Below are 16,823 nucleotides of genomic sequence, written 5' to 3'. Positions count from 1 at the left end.
GCATGAACCACTATGCCCAGCAGTAGTTGGGATTTGTAGACAGACTGAGCAGTCACTTTGCAGTCACAGCTCCATACTATGGAAGGAGAGTGGTATTTTTAGTGGATAATTAACTGATCCTAGAAACCAAGAATTATTTATTTTGATTTTACATCCCAATGTCTTGGTGGAAGATCAGAGCTGCATGAGAATGAGGATCTTGTCTCTGGAGGATTTGGTTTAAAAATGCATTGAAAGCACAAATCTTTTCTTGGAGATCAAGAAGTCAGCAGCAAAGAAGTTAAAGTTCAATATGAATACTCATAGGGTCAGACTTCTAAATTACCTTTCTAGGTTTTATCTCACACACACACACACACACATACACACCACTGAAGGCATGTATTAATTTTACATTTGCTATGTATAACACAGCATGTTCAGTGAATCAGAAAAGACATATGGAAGGCTCTTATGGAATTCCATATCTAACAATCCTACTTCTTTCCATTTCTTCTAAGTGATACATGAAACCCTGGATCTATATGTAAATAAACAACACATGGCCATGCCTCAAAGTTACTGGGATGATTTCCTTCCATGTTATGTAAATTGAGTCATCCACAATGGATAGAATGTTCAGCCTCGTTTCATTTGGCATGTTCTCTGAGTGTTCAAATGAGGCTCATTTCATGTGACTTGTTTTCAGAGTGTTGAAATTGAGTTTATGCTCTTCAATTTTCTGAGTTAAAATGCATAGAATATTAGACCTGAAGCGTTCTTCAAGATTATGTACTCCGTCCCCACTTTCTTTACAAATGAACAAACAAAAATCCAGAGGTGTATGCTTGCTTAACGTTAAATAGCTAAGTATTGCAGAGCTGATACAAAGGCATATCGGATCATGCCTCGGTGCCTCATCCAGGGATGCCTTCTAATTATTTTTTCATTCTTATCAATAAAAACATATGAATATTAACTTTGTTTTATTTAATTAATATCAGCTGAAAAAATAAATCTAGACACTGGTATGATTTTTCTTCATTATAAGCACATTCTTTTGAAATCTAACCATTAAAAAATACCATGATGAAAAACTGAAATCAAGATGCAATTGATTTTTTCAGTCAGCTGTTGAAAGGGTATTGAACTACCAGAGAAGAAATAATTATAGCTATTCTTGAGGCATGAAATAACCACAAGTTAATGTCATTTATTCCTGAAATGTTTTGTATGCTTTCAGAAAATCAAAACTACGTTCCAACAATGGCGGAAAAGTGCTTATCCCCAAAACTGAAAATAACTAATTCAAATTAGGAGAGTCTTTGGGTGAATGCTTTCCTTACTGTGTTCAGAATGACACATAACATAATTCAGTGGGAAATTTATATTCGCCTAGTGTATTCATTCATGTTTCATTGATATTCATTTTGGAAGAACATAAATATATAAACACAAAATGATATATGTCTCCTTAGGGCTATTTTTTAAAAATGTTGTGAACTTACAATTAATCCTGAAAAGACTTATGGCATTGAAGGTTAATGTGCGAGTCTCACAAGAAAAGGAGATTTTGAAGTCAGTAACTGATGATTTCTGCTGTAGGAGAGATGAGATGTATAAGGAACGTAAAATTTCACTTCTTAAAATTTACTTATATACAGATTCATCAGACTTTACTTCAAGAGAGCATTAATTTCTTTAAAATAAATCGACTATTTTCTTAATTCAGGCAGAAATTACAAAGTGGAGAAGGAGTTAAGAAAAAAAAAAAAAAAAAGGAAACCGTTACTATATAAGGGGAAAACCCCCTGTTAGTTACATGAAAGAAATTATGCTCTAATTTGATTGAGAATGAAATTCTACCTGAATCACAATAGTGGGAAAGAAATAATTTAACAGATGTTCTTCAGTTTCACTTTTGACAAACATAAGGAAAGATGTAAGAAGAGGGATTTATCAAGTGGGATTAAATTATATTAACTACTATTATCAGTGCCATGTTTTATTTGAAAATGATATTCTGTGACAAGGGACTTCCCAAATTTCTGCGTTTTACAAATATTAAGTTTTCTGTGTATATATTTTCTGGATAATTGCAACGGAGAAAAAAACATTTTGATATTTGATGATAAGAAGTCTTTCATAAATATGGACATACAGGATAAATATTTGATCTGGGGACTTCTCATTGTTGCCACAAACTGGAGCACTTCTGAGTCTGAATTTCAGAGCAGTATGAATGCTCTATTTTTAATGTACAATTATTTCTTCCTAATTGTGCTCTTTAACAACATAGTCTATTCTGTGATTCTGATGCCTTTTGCCTTTGTGTGTTCTTTTCTAGGCAGACTTCCCATTCCACAACAGAAACTCAATTATTTCAATGAGATTGTGAATTCTTGCACTGAAAATCAATTCCTTATGAAAGATTTTAGAGAGAGAAGAAAGCTAAAGATGGAGAAATGTCTGTGGTATTACGGTAAGAGTGTGTTAAGACAGTCTCATATTTATACAATGGAGGTACTTAAACACTACAAATTATTTGTAAACCACAAAATCTTTGATAGATGTCAATTTTCCTTGACAAACAATTTTATCCAAAAAATTAAAAAGAGGGAAATAAAAATGTAGAGTATATAATGATTTCCTAAGGGTTAGTTATGAGAAAGGAACCAACTTAAAATTACAAAGAAAGAAACCAATTTAAATAATTCCTTGATACCATATATTTATATATATCTTTTCTATTATCAAGGTGAACTTGAAATTTGTTTTATTGATTTATAATTTATTAAAACAATTTCTGAGAAATTTGCCCTTATTTGATATGGTAGGTCTATTGATCAGGTTTCCTATTAAATTGGTTCCCTCAGTATTGCAGAAGTGAAAATCACTGCAGGCTGAGATTATTCCAATGAAACAATTAATTTGAAACTATTTACATTGAATTGTTTTGTTAAAAATGCATAATTTGATGATACTTGCAATTTTTCAATCTAGCACTAACAGATTAATAAACCAATGGAAAAGGAGGTAATCTCTGCCACAATGTGGAAACCATCATGGCTAAAATTGAAACCTCCAATCTCTGAAGTAAGTGCACTGTGAATCAACAATTTTCTTTTGAAATGGATCTGCTTGATTTTCTAAGTTGCTTTTTGAATCATGTCTAAGTCTCTTACTCTTTCCCTTTTATTAGAACAGTGCTTGGTATAAGCACATTTTGTTGTTTAGTATAAAACAAGTACCAAAATCTGAATGAGAACCCAGCGTAGCCTCTGTATTAGTTTACTAGGGTTGCCATAACAAAATACCATAGGCTGGATGGTGTAAACAGCAAGATTTGTTTTCCCACAGTTCTGTAGATTAGAAGTCCTAGATTAAGGTGCTGGTAGACTCAATTTCTGGAAAGGGTTTTCTTCTGGGCTTGCAGATGACTGCCTTCTCTTTGTATTCTCACATGGCCTTTTCTCTGCACATAGGGTAGAGGCCTCAGGTGTGTCTTCCTCTTCTTGTGAGACCATCAGTTCTATGGGACTAGGGCCACACCTTTATGTCCTCATTTAATCTTAATTACCTTTCAAAGGCCCTATCTTTAAATACAGTCACATTGGGATTTGGGGCTTAAAAATATAAATTTTTGGAGGACACAATTCAATTTAAAATAGCATCTGATATCATTGATGTCATAGAATTCGACTTATTTTTCTACTGATTCTTTCTTAGAATGCTACTCTTCACTAAATTAACTTCTCTTTCTTCATGACTACCAGTTTTCCTGACTACCTGGGCCCCATCTCTTCCTCTACTTAATGCCGCATCTTGCCACTTTATGTCTTGCATATTGTAAAATAGCCATCATATATTTTGTCATTTCATGAAACATTATTTTTCCTTGCTACTTCTGTTAAGAAGCAATTTACAACTCTGTTCCTTTATTTCTGCTTCTGCCTTGATTCATGTTCCAATGCCTGCAATTAACATCTCATTGTATCACTCCTTCTCCGTATTAAGTATCTTATTTTATGGATTCTGTTTACTTATACTTTTTTGATGTCTCTCTACTTCTGTGATTCTTTATTATCTATGAAAATCTCCTTATGTTTCATATTCAAGAGATCTACTTTATTAGAGTTTACTTTGGACTTTGATCCAATTATCCATGACCAGGATAGCAGGAGCACATGGAGTCACTTAGAAGAAAAAATTCTTGATAGATTGTCACAGAATTTTGGGCTTTTTTTCAGTACAATTTGGGGGCCCTAAGTAATAAATGCTGAAGATCATTTTCACCTAACTTCTCATTTTTTTTAGCCATTTTATCACAATTAGCTACACTTATTTACCATGTCTCACTACATACTCTGTCATTCTAAATAGCAACAAAGAACCATGCCTTAAAGATGATGGATTTTTGGCCGGGCATAGTGGCTCATGCCTGTAATCTCAGCACTTTGGAAGGCAGAGGTGGGAGGATCACGAGGTCAAGCGATCGAGACTATCCTGGCCAACATGATGAAACCCTGTCTCTACTAAAAATACAAAAAAAGAAAGTTAGCTGGGCATAAAAATATGAAAAAATTAGCAGTCCCAGCTACTAGGGAGGCTGAGGTAGGAGAATTGCCTGAACCCGGGAGGCGGAGGTTGCAGTGGGCCGAGATCGCGCCAGTGTACTCCAGCCTGGAGACAGAGCAAGATTCTGTCTCAAAAAAAAAAAAAAAAAAAAAAAAAAGAACAGATTCTTTATTGTATGATAGAGAACACATAAGCTCAGAGTGATAAATGCCTGTTCTATGTTACACAGGGAGATAGTATGTAGAACTGAGGTTATATATCAAGTTGTCTTACTCCTGTCTGGTAACCTATTATACCTATTACCTATGGTATTAGTCCATTCTCACACTGCTATCAAGAACTACCTGAGACTGGGTAATTTATAAAGAAAATAGTTTTAATTGGCACATGGTTCCACAGCCTGTACAAGAAGTATGGCTGAGAGGCCTCAGGAAACTTACAGTCACGGCACTGTTAACCAACCAGATCTTGTGAGAACTCACTTACCATCTCGGAAACAGCAAGGAGGGGATATCAGTCCTCATGATCCAATCACCTCCCACCAGGCCCCTCCTCTAACTTGGAGAATTACAATTTGACGGGAGATTTGGGCAGGGACACAAATCCAAATTATGTCACGTATGAATTTTTGAAGTTCTAGATTTGAGGACCTCACCCTTTGTTTATATGACTCTTGAGTTAACAAGTTTCGCAAAAATTAGTTGTTCCAGAGTTGAAACATATGTTTTAAAAATCTTTCTAAAACAATAACAATAATGAAAATATTCTTTAATTCTTTCACAACTTCCCTTACCCAACCTTACTCCATGACGTAAAATGAGATATGTTTGCAAGTAAATCAGATTAACTCACCTCACTCCATAAAACGTGTCCCAATTATTCTATTCTCTTCTGAAAAAGTTCAAATTTCTGTTCGTTTCTGAATGGTCTTTTCTGAATGTGCTTCATTCACATTCTTCGTGAAATTTCGTGTTGGTGGAGAAGATAAACCCTGCCCTCCAGAGATGCTGAAATCACTCATTCAGGACTGCCTTCTGCTTCCTCTTCTGTTTTGTCTTCTTCCTTAAACTAAATTGTTTTCATGAATATTGTTCTAGTTACTTATTTACATATATTTACACTACATATAAACAAAGATTGTGTGCCTCAAAAAGGCAGGACAGTCAGCACCTTTTAACCAATACTTTACAAAGAAATCAAGAGTAAAAAATTTCCCCGAAGCCAGGATGCTGAGGAGAGGGGTACAAGGAAAGGGTAGAAAAGATTAGTCTTGACCTACTACGAATCTGAAGCTAGCAAAGCTCTCAAACTTTTGAAATGCAAAAGGGTCTATGTCTTAGGAAAAAGGAGAAGCATATTTTAATAATGAACAGAAGATTTTAAATATTGGAAACAAGTTTTTTTTTTTTTTTTTTTTTTTTTTTTTGATACAGAGTCTCGCTCTGTCGCCCAGGCTGGAGTGTAGTGGCCGGATCTCAGCTCACTGCAAGCTCCGCCTCCCGGGTTTACTGCATTCTCCTGCCTGAGCCTCCCGAGTAGCTGGGACTACAGGCGCCTGCCACCTCGCCCGGCTAGTTTTTTGTATTTTTCAGTAGAGACGGGGTTTCACCGGGTTAGTCAGGATGGTCTCCATCTCCTGACCTCGTGATCCGCCCGCCTCAGCCTCCCAAAGTACTGGGATTACAGGCTTGAGCCACTGCGCCCGGCGGAAACAAGTTTTAAGTTCAAAAACAATGCTGGTAAATCAACAAAAAGAAATAGCTTTATTTGTATTTGATTATGATTACTTAAAAGTGGTTGATTAGGACTTATGACATGAAATTTATTGGGACAAAATAACATACTCTGAACATTCAAACCACGTATGAAAGTGACTGAATTAGCAACATCCTTGAAATTAATCTAAGTTCATTTAAAATCTAACTATATCTATAAGAAAATTTCTCATCTCCTTCCTGTTTCTTCTACTTTATATACTTTCAACAAAATTAATTTGCATATTTTCTGACAGGTTAATTTTTATTTCATTTGATTGTGCTTTCCTACCTTGGCTAAATATATATTTCAAAACTAGTTCAAATATAGAAATATTTCTATTACAGAAAAATAGCATTGACCATATTGTGTTTTGAATCTAGACTGTTGATTATTTGTAACAACTGTTTAACTAACATGGTCAAATTTTTTTGGAGAGTATATGGCAGCAAACATATACCAGACCCGTTGAGACCAAAAAAGTTCATTTACAAAATATATTTGTGTTTCAGTAATGACATAGAAGAAATGGAAGTCAAAAGATTAAACCAGAAGTCTATGATAATTATGTTTAAAATGCTCTGCAAACAGTCCAAAAAAGTAAAATGCACTGGCATTTTAAGAATTTCAATAAATGATTCATTCTTTACTGAGATAGGGCTTTCAAATGTATGGGTTGGCTGCAAGTTTTATACTCATTCAGTATTTTTCCTAAGAGCTGGATTTTGATTTAATAAAGTAGTTACATTTGAATTTGTTCTCTGAGCTTTCTTGGATTTATTGAGGAAATGCAATTATTAAAATGACACTGAGTCATAGTTTTTCCTTATTAAAATGCTGTTTCTTTCTTTCTTCTTCTTTTCTTTCTTTCTTTTTTCTTCTTGAGAACGATTATCTTTGCCTAAATGCCAATAACCCTTAATTGAATGCTGGTTTTTAAAATGTCAATTTTCACTTTTTTTTTCTAGAGAAGAAATATATGTCTGTATTAAAAGCTTTTTTATTAATAATACATGACACAAAGTTGGCAGATAGACTTTTAATAAAGTATTTGCACTTTTTTAAGATGTTGACAATTTTGTTTTCTAAATAATTACTTTTAATTACATAGAAATATCAGTGTGTGTGTGTATGTGTATATATATATATGCACACGTGTCTGTATAAATGTACTTAAATATATATGTAACATTAAAAGTCACGTATATGTGTATATACATCTCTCATTCTGAGAAAGGTCCTGGGAGCATCGATCGGCTTCTGACTTAGCAAGTTTGTGGTTGGTGGAGATGCTTCCAAAAGGCTTATGGTTCTAGTCCACCCATTGCTACCTAATGGTTTTATGGTCTTTTTGTAAATTTTGTTTATAATTGACATATGATACTTCATATAAATGGGGTACAGTTTGGATACAAGTATACATAACGGAATGACTGAATCAGAGTAGTTAGTATATTCATTGACTCATTACATTGTGGTGAGAACATTGAAAAACCCTCTCTTCTAGCTATTTTGAAACATACAATAGAATATAGTTAACTTTAATCACTCTACTGTGAAAAAGCAGACACTACTGTGCAACAGAACACCAGAACTTATTCCTCCTAGCTACCTATAAAAACTTAGTACCCGTTGATCAATCTGTCTCCATATCCTCCTTCCTCTGACCCTCTTCTGCCTCTGGGAATTTGAGGAGGATGAAATCATGTTGAGACTCATCAATAATCACAGTTCTAGCCAGAGCTAAGTTAACATAAACAGAATCAGTATGGAGAGAATTCCAGATTCAATGTGAGCAGTACCACCCACCACCAGCACAAGGCAATCTCATGGGAACTATATCAGTGTTCAAACTGCCCCAGTACCCGAGACTGTGTCTAACATTGCCAATGACAGAGAACTATGTTAGTTGTCTTTCTTGTGGGCATCTCATGAGGAACCCTCATAAAAACAGCTAGTATCCAACCCTTTAGTCCCAGGACGGGTATCTCTCTGTAACTCCAGGTGTGTTCAGACCCTCACTGCCAACATGGGATTAAGAGTGATAATTCCTTTCAATGGCCTCAGATACTCTTAAGATCTCTTGAACTGGGTGGGTGGGTTGATGTTTGAGTGGTATGTCGTGTGGACAGAGATGAGCTAACCCCATGGCTATGTTAGTATTGGATTGAAAGGAATCTATAGGGGTCTCTCCGAAAGCCTTGGTTCATAAGCATATTTATAAGCATAAGATATTCAGATATATCCTCTAAAGGTCTTAAAGCCAATCAAGGCAAGTTCTCAAGAAACTTAATTTATAATACAAGCAAACTTTGATATGAGAGAAAACTAACTCAGTAAATATTTATGAAACAATTAACAACCTTACAAATATATGTATATAATGTGAAAAAGAAAAGGAAGAAACTGTGCAGAACCTAATTTGGAGGAACGAGTCAGTGACGGTTATGGATTAAGGTTGAACTAAAATATAAACATTTGTCATTTGCTGTATTCAAGGCTCTCTTCAGTCTTATTCTTCTGACACTAAAGAAAATATTGATTGTGGAGGCTTTCCCAAACCCGCAGGACTTTTCTGCAGCATAGACAGTCTATTGGCTCTACGGTAGAAAATTTTTGGAGATGTTGCAAGAAATGCTATTCTATTTTTATTTTATATTTATAGAGTTCGTTTTAGAAACTTAGTAAGTTACATGTATTTGCTGATATTATTTTTATATTTGCTACAATGCTTCTCTGAAGCTGGTATTATATAAAATGGTTTAAAATATGAACATTCTGAATACTTTTTCACATTTGTTATGTTCAAAGAGTTTTGCTCCAATATGAATTATTTGATATAAAAGAGAATGAACTACAAAAAATGATACTAAATGCCTTATTGTTCTTAGGATGCTGCTCAATATTTTTTACCCACATGGATACACAAACATAAATATAAAAATGTGCATATTAAATATACATAATGAAATCCATACATATAGTAGATTCTACTTTTCTTATGTTAACAGCTCAAGTGATATGATTATGTGTATCTTTAAATAACCTTCTTAATGCAAAATAGCATACATCTAAATTATTCACTGTTTTCTGTTGTATATTTTACTTTTGGTTTTTATGATACAAAGGTCAGTAATTTGTATATTGAATTTAAATAATAACATTTAGAATAATGACTAAAGCTTTCCAAATGTTGCATGTTCATAAAGTCAAGGCAATTAAAATGTAGAAAGAAGAAAGTAAAAAAAAAATTACAAAAACGTAACTCTCACTCTCAGAATCCAACACCAGCAATAACTATTATTAGTGTTAAATGCACATCATTTGATGAATATGTCTACACATATTCCAATAGGAAGAATGGGAAATACATGCATACAAATGGATACACAATAAAAAGTGAACACAGAATTACATTGTTAATCCTATTTTTCATTTAAAATATATTAAGCATAAATGTCCTTGAATTCTGAATAATAAAAGCAACTGCCTGGGGTATTACTAAAATTGTTTTAAATACTTACATCCTTAAGACACATTAATTTATGAAATATCTTCTAAGTTATAAAATATGCAAATTATAGCATCACATTTCAGTTTTAGATAATTTATTGGGTCCATTATGAGAGATGTGTGATTTAATATGCTTATAACTCTTTAGTTGTTTTCTCATACTTTTTGCTATTTATAATACTATTATTAACATTATTATTGTGATTAACCCCTAAACATCTGCATCATTTACATTTCTAAATATAAAGATAATTCCCAGCGAACTTTATAATTTGTTTTTAAATGGACTTGGTCCTCTTTGCTGCACTAGTTCTTTTTATTTTGTCTTCTTTTTTCATCTTTTGGCAAATATTCAAATTAATTTTACTTAAAAAATATTTTTATCTCTTATATTCCAGAAATTCTTTTATGGTTATTTGTTTCCTTTTTTTTAAATTTTACTATGCACATTAAATCAGATTACATCATATTACATCTCTTCTAAAGAAATATTACCTGACTGGGCACAGTGGCTCAGGCCTGTAATCCCAGCACTTTGGGAGGCTGAGGTGGGTGGATCACCTGAGGTCAGGAGTTCGAGACCAGCCTGGCTAACATGGTGAAACCCCGTCTCTACTAAAAATACAAAAATTAGGCAGGCATGGTGGCGGGTGCCTCTAATTCTAGCTACTTGGGAGGCTGAGGTAGGAGAATTACTTGAACCTGAGAGGTGGAGGTTGCAGCAAGCCAAAGTTGTGCCACGGCACTCCAGCCTGGGTGACAGAGTGAGACTCTGTCTCAAACAAAACAAAACAAAACAAACAAACAAAAAAAAGAACTACCACCCAAAGAGGCATTTATGTGCAAAGATAGCCATAGTGGCATAGATTTAAATGTAAAAATCCTAGAAACAACTTAAATGTCCAAAACTAAGAGAAAAATAAATGATAGATGAGACCAATATATAATAACTACAAATGAGTAGAGTAATAATAGATTGTCCCTTAATGGTACTTTCAACATAGGACATTATGATAAAATATAAATTTGAGATAAGATCTACAATTATATTTACATATATTAGTACTGGTATTAAATTGAGATGGGAGGCATTTCCTCCCTTGTCATGAGAGAACATCATTTCAGAAACATTGACCAACTGTTGAGTTTCTAGAAGTAGGTACCCAATTGGTGAGTTGTTTTGAACATGTGTATTTTCAAGAATATGTGAAATAGAGAAGATAAGGCTGAGAATGTTAGGAAAGTGGAAGGGCTGAATTTAATGACTTAATATCATTAAAGCACTGTACTTCTCTTTCATGGGTATTTGCAAAGATTGAAAAGAGTCCTGCTTTAATTATTTCCCACCTATGAAAGTATAACTCCACCACCTTGTAGTATAGTTGAACACAGCTAACTAGACAAGAGATGGACACCTAAGAGGTGACCATCATATTCTCTCTCAAAACATGGAAGCCTTTCTTTGCTGCTAAGTAGCCCGAGGAGAGAATTCTATTCAGAAAATAGAAAAGAATGAAGATCGTGTACAGAAAGAAACTGTTTGGTGTCCTTGCAACTTTTCGATTACTAGCTCCAGCTACTTCCTGCTAGGTTCCTGCCTCAGGTTATATTAAATGTATATGAATTCCAATAACAAATTCCACCTTCAGCAGCACTTAAAAAATTCATGAGAGTAATAGGTAATAGACCTGCTTTATTTGCTCCAGAGATCACAACAGAGGCCAATGATGGATTTTTCAGGAAGGCAGATGTTGAAATATTTAGATTTTTTTTTCTCTAGGCAGATAAAACTTCAAAAAAGCAGAATAGGTGAACTTGCGAGCCTTACCCTCACCAGCAGGACTTAACAAGGGGTTATGTGGCCTATTGACAGAGACATCCAGAGACTGCTTTGTTAACTGAGAAGATGGGCTGGGTACCTGAAATCCCTCTTGCAACAACTAGAGTTGAAGAACAGGAAAAAACGTGTATCTGATGAGACTTTTGTCATAGTCCTGTGTGTTAACAATGTATTAGTATGTAGAGTTTTTAATGTTGCTGATGAATCAGGTGGCATCGATAATGCCACTGTAAAATATTTTCAAGAGGGCAAAAGTTTTGAGAAGGTAATTTTAGTAATAAATTTGATAAATAATTTTGCAACATAACATTGCCTTGAAGGTCATGCAACTTCACATCAATGAATTGGAGACCAAAGTTTGGAAAGAAGTAGTTGGCTGGGTGCAGTGGCTCATGCCTGTAATCCCAACATTTTGGGAGGCCAAGGCAGGCAGATCACAAAGTCAGGAGCACAAGACCAGGCTTGGCCAATATGGTGAAACCCCATCTTTACTAAAGATACAAAACAAAAATTAGCCCAGTGTGGTGGTGGGCACCTGTAGTCCCAGCTACTCAGGAGGCTGAGGCAGAAGAATTGCCTGAACTCAGGAGGTGGAGGTTGCAGTGAGCCAAGATCACACCACTTCACTCCAGCCTGGGTGACAGAGAGAGACTCTGTCTCAAAAACAAAAAGAAAAAAAAAAAAAAAAGAAATAGTTGCAGAATGGACATCACACAAGAATATAAGTTCTAGAGAAGCCCTGCAGTCATTATCACCAATTGACGTTGACTAGGAAAAACTACCTTCCCTAAAATCTTTAAATGTTTTAGTAGTGTATTTGGCTTATTATGGCAAATAAGTAAATAATTAATTTTATAAATGTGTTAGTCATGGTTTAAGAAAAATGGTAATGCTTAGAGGATTAAATTAGAAACCAGATTAAGAAATAATAAGTACCAAATATCAATTCTATTCTTTGACAGGCATTGTAGAAAACATCTCATTTATTCATCATAATCTCAAACAAGTATTATTATTCAAATATTATAGATGGGAAATCGAAGTCTCAAAAAGTTACATTTCTTGACTAATGACACGAAGGTGTAACCAGGATTTAGATTCAGATGTAGCTGGGTCAAGATGAGTAATGCTGGCTACTGTAACCAATGACCCAAAAATATAAGTGGATTAAAATGACAAAGTATTATTTCTCCCTCATTTCACAGTTCAATGTGTCACAGTGAGATTTTTCTGCATTTAGTTAATCAGCAGAGGAAGACTGAGCATCTGCAGGATTTGTTAGTTTGGGAGTCAATCTAGATATAGCACACATTGTTACAGTAGGTAGCTGGTCAGACATGAACAGGGCAGTAAAAGGCTCCCCACATCCCGACACACACACACACCAGCAATGTCAGGTGACCATCAGGTGATGGTCAGGCAGTTGTTAACTATGTCTCTAAAATAGTAATTAGTCACAGCCGGCACCAGGGAAAGGCAGTCTCCCAACAGATAGAAGAACCCTGAAACTGGTGATCAGCAGTTTCTTGATAAGATCTCAGGAGTTGGGTGAGGGACTCGCAGTAAGAGGCAAAATGGAGCATTTGACTGGTAAGGGAAGAACGCGTCAAGTAAGAGTGTGTACAACTCCAGTCAATACACTGCGCTTGTGGCCCCTCCCAAGTGTTAGTAGGCCACTGCGCACACGGACAGCCCAGCCCAAGGCAAGAATCAGGAGAAGGGGCACAAGAACCCGGAAGCATGCCTACATATAAAAGCCCAAGTTAAAGGTCAAACAGTGCTTTTGATCTCTCAAGTCTCCCCCTTGAGCCTCTTCCGAGTGTACTTGACTTCCTTTCATTCCCACTCTGAAGCTTTTTAATAAACGTTCACACCTGCTCTAAAATTTGCCTTGGTCTCTCCTTCTGCCTTATGACTCTCAGTCAAATTCTTTCTTCTGAGGAGGCGAGAATTGAGGATGCCACAGACCCAGACCTGTATGGATTGGCCACTGCTAACAACATCACTTTCCCTAGTCAGAGCCCTGTTACATAGGGGCTGGGGAATATCTATTCTACCCCTGGTGTGCACAGCAATTACCCATCATGAGCATTTCATTTTATAATTAATTATTATTTTTACCTACATGTATTGTGTTGTAAGTAGTCAGGCCTTTATTCTTTTTATATAGGAAAGAAAACAGGAAACAAACAAACAAAAAACACAAATATTTGGTCTGACACAGAAAAGTAAGTGGATACACTCAGCTAATGAGGCTTTTCAAAAACAAATGACCAGAATACTAATCATTCAAGGTTTTTAAAATTAAACAATTGGTTTCCTTGTTAAACCCAGGGAAAAAATGTAAAAGGATAACATATTCAGGTTATTTTGTCATATATTGCTATATTGAAGAAATTTAAAACATTTGGTTGTTTTATTTAACTGTGACTTATTTTGTAGCCTTAAATTAGTGAGTGGGTCATCCCACACTTCATAGACATTTTCATTAACTGTTCTGTTATCAGAATGTTTGAACATTTTGATAGTGTCTTGAGTGTATTGACTTGCATAATGACAAATAATAAATATATTTTTATGGTACATAGGAAAAGAAACCACATAACTAAATCTCTTAGTTTTGTCTTATACATTATTTTAAATATTTTTATTAAAGTAATATTTATTGATCATAAAAATATTCAACTTCTACAAAACTCACCGTGAAGAGACATCTGGTAATTCCAAGACTTGTACAAACTATGCACAGTATGTATTGTATTTGGAAAAGAGGAAGAGTTTATAAAAGTAGCAGTTTTTAAAAAATTACCTTTTTTTCTATTATCCATTACACATGAACATACACACATCCACTGAAAATAAGCTACAACCATACTGTCTAGAAAATCATTTTCTAGATGAATTTTTTCCACATTTAGCATTTAACATAACTGCTAATACTTAACAAGTGCAATTAACAATCATATTTGATTGTCTTTAAACAAAGATTAAGATATTTTTTCCTCAAAGTAAATTTTAGATATCAAAACCTGCAGTTATATTTAAAACTTCTGACAGTTTAAATATTTCCAATGAAAACCACCAAAAACTTCCGAGATTTTCTTTATATTCCAAGTCCATTGTCTTAATTATCCAGTGCAAACTCCTTCCAAGATTTTCCAGTCTCTCTCACCAGTTGGCCTTTCTGTGGTGCTGGCCTCATGCTTGTCTTTGCTTGTTTCGTTACTGTCTCCATTATACTATGCTGTGGCTGACTGTTATCTTGAGCATCAGATCCTCTGTTTAAAGCCCTTCGACCTACTTCTTCCTCTAACTTTTTGTTTGTACTTTTCTCACTCCAATCTTTGTTTTTATTGACTTCCTCATGCTGACTATGTTTAGTGAAGGATGTATTCAGCACTTGTGTAATCACAGGAAATCCTTCACCAACCAATACATTCTTAAAATTGCTACAGGCATAACTTGTTTTCTTCTGCTTCACTTTATTGCACTTCGCAGATATCACTTTTTTTTTTTTTAACTAATATAAGGTTGGTGACAACTCTGCATGGAGCAAGTCAACCTGCTACGTTTCTCCAACAACTTGCACTCACTTCATGTCTGTGTCACATTTTGGTAATTTTTGAAATATTTCGAACTTTTTCACTATTGTATTTGTTATGACGATCTGTTTTCAGTGATTGTTTGAGGCTGCTATTATAATTGCTTTGAAGCATGGTGAACCAACCGCACCCATATGAGACAGCAAACTTGAAAATGTGTGTATTCTGACAGTCCCACTGACCAGCCGTTTCCTCATATCTCCTCTTCTCCTTGGGCCTCTCTATTCCCTGAGACACAATGATATAGAAATTAGACCAATTAATAATCCGACAATGACCTCTCAATGTTCAAGAGAAAGAAGAGTGGCATATTTCTCACTTTAATTCAAAATCTAGAAATGATTAAGCTTAGTGAGGAAAGAATGTCAAAAGCTGAGATTGGCTGAAAGCTAGGCTTCTTGTGCCACACAGCCAAGTTATGAATTTAAAGGAAAAGTTCTTGAAGGAAACTAAAAGTGCTACTCCAGGGAAGACACAAATGAAGAGAAAGTGAAACAGCCTTATTGCTGATAGGGAGAGAGTTTTAGTGATCCAGATGGAAGATCAAACCAGTCAAACATTCCCTTAAGCCAAAGTGTAATCCAGTGCAAGGCCCTAAAACTCTCTTCAATTCTATGACGGAGATGAAGCTGTAGAAAAAAAGCTTGAAGCTAACAAAGGTTGAGTCATGAGGTTTAAGAAAAGAAACCATCTCTAGAACATAAAATACAAGGAGAAGCAGCAAGTGCTGATGTAGAAGCTGCAGCAAATTATCCAGAAGATCTACTTAACATCACTGATGGCAGCTGCACCAAACAACAGATTTTCAACGTAAACAAGACAGCCTTATATTAGAAGAAAATGCCATTGAGGACTCTCATAGCCAGAGAGGAGAAGTCAATGCCTAGCTTCAATGCTTCAAATGACAGGCTGACTCTTTTGTTAGGGGCTAATGGAACTGGTGACTTTAAGTTGAAGCTGATGCTCATTGACCATTCTGAAAATCCTAGGACTTAAGTAAAATCTAGGAATTAAGTAAAATCTACTATCTCTGTGCTCTGTAAATGGAACAACAAAGCCTAGGTGACAGCATATCTGTTCACAGCATGATTTCCTACATATTTTAAGCCCACTATTGAGACGTTGCCCAGACAAAAACATTTCTTTCAAAATGTTACTGCTCATTGACGATGCACCTGGTTACCTGAGAACTCTGAGGGAGGTGCACAAGGAGCTTGATACTGTTTCATGCCTGATAACATCCATCTCTAACCCATGGATCAGGGAGCAGTTTTGACTTTGCTCAAGTCTTGTTACGTAAGAAATACGTTTTGTAAGACTACAGTGGCGATAGAGTGTGATTCCTCTGATGGACCTGGGTGAAGTCAATTGAAAACCTTCTGGGAAGTATTCACCATTCTAGATGCCATTAGGAACATCTGTGACTCATAGGAGCAGGTCAAAATATCAACATTAGCAGGAATTTGAAAGAAGTTTATTCTGACCCTCATAGATGACTGTGAGGAGTTAAAGACTTCAGTGGAGGAAGTAACTGCGGATGTGATGTAAATAGAAAC

Source organism: Chlorocebus sabaeus, chromosome 7 (assembly GCF_047675955.1).
Source record: "Chlorocebus sabaeus isolate Y175 chromosome 7, mChlSab1.0.hap1, whole genome shotgun sequence".
In the NCBI taxonomy this organism is placed as follows: Eukaryota; Metazoa; Chordata; class Mammalia; order Primates; family Cercopithecidae; genus Chlorocebus; species Chlorocebus sabaeus.
The sequence above is the reverse complement of the archived record's forward strand: the minus strand, read 5'-3'. Positions refer to the sequence as shown.